Here is a 3,779-nt window from a genome sequence, read left to right as displayed (position 1 = left end):
CTTTCATTCAAATCTGGGATCTTTAAAGTAGGTACTGGCTTATTTTCTTGGTTTAGCTGCATCACATATGTTACTTATCCCCCATTAAACAAAACTGGCCTCATCATCATCATCATCATCATCATCATCATCATCATCATCATCATCATCATCATCATCATCATCATCATTATTATTATTATTATCATCATTATTATTATTACTATTATTATTATTATTAGTCATTGTAGAACGACAAAATCAGAGCCTGCAACTTAATGAATTCCATTATACCATATTTGGTCCTCTCGCATGCTCAATCTGTCCGTTTGTCTGATTGTCTGTCTGTCATTCTCTGTTTTGAGTTCAAGTACTATCAAATTCAACATTTATTCAAAACTCTGCTCAGTTCCTGCAAATGTGTGCACTTTGAGTTATCTATAAATTAGCCATTATTGTAAAATTATTTAAAATTAATTCTTTTATTTATTATGCCCCATTCTTTTGTCTTAATGTTTTTTTTTGTCTGTCACCATGAAACATTAAAAAAAAATTTTTTTCTTTTTTTTTTTCTTTGTATAGTTGGCAGAAAATTGGATATTTTTATGTATAATGGCTTCATTATTAATTCTCACAAAAATAATCAATCAATGATTATTACTATTAATAGCAAATTTTGTTTTTTCATTTGGCAGATTTTTTTTAGAGGCCATGACATGCATTCCACGGGAGAGGGTAATAATAATAATAATAATAATAATAACAATAATAATTATTATCTATATATATATAAAAGCAGAGAGAAAATGCAAGGATGGGTGTGGGTTTCCTATGAACAATAATATTGGATCAAAATACATACAAACATATGAATGTATGTGTGGGTATAAAATATATACAGGGTGGGGGAAAAGTAAGTAGGCATTGAAAATTGGTAATAAAATCCATATTCCTTTTACAAATTTATTGAAACAAATGATACAGGTCTTTTATTATATGGGAATATGAAAGAAAATCTTCATATTTCAACCTAAATGCCAATGGCATCAACCAGTTTCCTCAAACAGCCAAGGATGGAATGAACAACCTTTTGAAGGAAATCATCTGGGATATCATTGAGAACCTCCCGAATCCATGTCTCCAAGTCCTCCAAGTGTGTGAGGTTTTGTCTTGTACACCTCCTCTTTTGAGTAACCCCACAGGTAAAAATCACAGGGAGTGAGATCTGGACGTCTGCAGTCACAGTCATCAGGTTTTGGCTCCTGCACGTAATGGGGTTTCCATGGACGAAGATTCAATTCTTTAAGCAACACCGTACGTATTGTGTGCGTAGTTAGTCCACTTTCATGAACTGCTTGGCGTGTTGATTTTTGTGGGCTGTGATTAAGCATTTCCTGCATTATAGTCATGTTCTCCTCTGATAGGGTTGTGGTTGGATGACCACTTCTTGCATCGTTCACAGAGCTCATGGTCATCAGCTTTGCATGAGAACTTTTTATTGTCACCAGACATAGTGTTGCATGCTTACCTTTCCATGCATTCCACCATCTTTGAACCAAAACAATGGAATTCTACACTTCATTGGGTGCTAGTATCTTAGCTGGCTTCTGAACAGTCAAGTGACCAACCATCTGGAGAATAAGAAATAAGAAATCCTCATTAGTGCTGTCTGTTTAAAAAAATGTTTTTGTCATGACTTCAGTGATACTAAAGATTCTATTAGCAATTTCTAATGCCTAGTTACTTTCCGCCCACCTTGTATATATATGTACACACATGCATACATATATGGTAGACAGGTAGGTATGCCCACATGCGTACATACACACAGACACGTGCACACATGCATACACACACACACACACACACACACATACACATGCATATACATATGAGCACTTGTAAAAGAAATTATGTGCGAATGAAGATAAATTAAGAATCTCTCTTTCTTTCTCTGACTATAATTTTGGTTAGAATCAAATTCTTGTAGCAGTCTTCTTTGTTGTCATCATTGTCATCACCATCACCATCATCATGATCATCCTCACTATCATGATCACGATGATGATGATCATCATCATCATCACAACCTGCACTATGACCTTCATCATCATTACCATTACAAAATATTGCTATCATTATTAAATTTGTAATCACTAATATTTATTACTAATTAATTAGCAGTGAATGTGGTGGAGAGTTTGTAAACATTGTGAGTTCAGATCTCATGTGGCTTAATCAACTTCATCACTTGTTGTTATAGTTTAATATTAACTACCAGTTATGTACTGGAGCTCAGCAAACTGCACTAATACAGTGGTGACAATTGATTATAAAGCATAATATTACTTACTGCATTTAAAAATACCATGTGTGTTGAGTGATATCAATACCAGATGTATTTGGCGTTTTACAACACCCTACCAAATTTTGTGCTAAGTTAGAAAATACTATTATTGTTTTTATTATTTGAGTGAGTAAAGCATGATGAGAAAGCAGCATCGTTAGTATGTAACACAAAATAAAATACTTAGCAGCATTTCTCTTCGCTCTGTTTGTACTGAGTTCAAATCCTGCCAGGACAACTTTGCCTTTCATATTTTCTAGGTCAATATTAAATCTACTTGCCTCTTCTTTCAAAATTGCTGCTGGCCTTGTGCCAAAGTTAGAAAGTTATTTTTTTTATAGTAGTAATACCTTTGTAGGGTTAGTGATTGTAGAACAGTGTGTCAATGACATGGACTCATCTAATCCATGCTAGCATTGAACACCTATCCTTAATATATTACACAGGACGTAGTATACATGAAGATATGGACTACACACACACATCAGGTACATACATGCAAATATGTACAACACATGCATACATCTCTCTTTCTCTCACATGCACACATTCTCACTGAGAAGCACACATAAAATTACCATGTATACTATCATGTGTATAGAAGGGTGACTAAGAGTGTGTGTGTTTGTATTGTGTAAATTGTGAATTGTGTGTTGTCCAAAATTCTACACAAACTTCTTAGGATTTTCTAGAATAAAACCAGCAATACTGACCTTGATTATAGACTGATGATTTTACTTTTACCAAATATCTGTTACCAGGAAGATTAGATACATTAACTTATTCTTGCAGTTTAAAAGTAATGCATCTGCAACAACTCTTCGTCTTCTCAAAATAGGTAAAAATTCCTACTTTTAACAATCTTAAGAAAAATAATAAAAAGTGTCCAAAATAGTAGCTTAATACATAACTTAATTAAATTTGTGGTTTTTTTTTTTTTTGAGAGGAAGTATGCAAGTTTTATAAACTTGATTTTATATTTTGCATTGACATTCATAATTACTTCTCCATTCATTTTTCAATATTCATACATATAAAAAAATGCACTCAGTGAAATTAATAGACTGTTAATTAATCAATTAATTAATGTGCTCAAAAATTTCATGTGTATGTGTGTATGCATGTGTGTGTGTATATATATGTGCGATGTGTGTTTGTGTGTGTATATATATATCTCTTTTATAAATATATATATATAGAGAGTAAATATATCTATAGTATATATATATATATATATATGTTATAAATATATATATTATAAATATATATATATATACATATATGTTATAAATATATATATGTATGTTATAAATATACATTATAAATATATATAGGTATATTATAAATATATATATGTATGTATAAATATATATATATGTATATTATAAATACACATATATATGTATTATAAATACACATATATATGTATTATAAATACACATATATATGTATT

Source organism: Octopus bimaculoides, chromosome 16, assembly GCF_001194135.2.
Source record: "Octopus bimaculoides isolate UCB-OBI-ISO-001 chromosome 16, ASM119413v2, whole genome shotgun sequence".
NCBI lineage: Eukaryota > Metazoa > Mollusca > Cephalopoda > Octopoda > Octopodidae > Octopus > Octopus bimaculoides.
The sequence above is the reverse complement of the archived record's forward strand: the minus strand, read 5'-3'. Positions refer to the sequence as shown.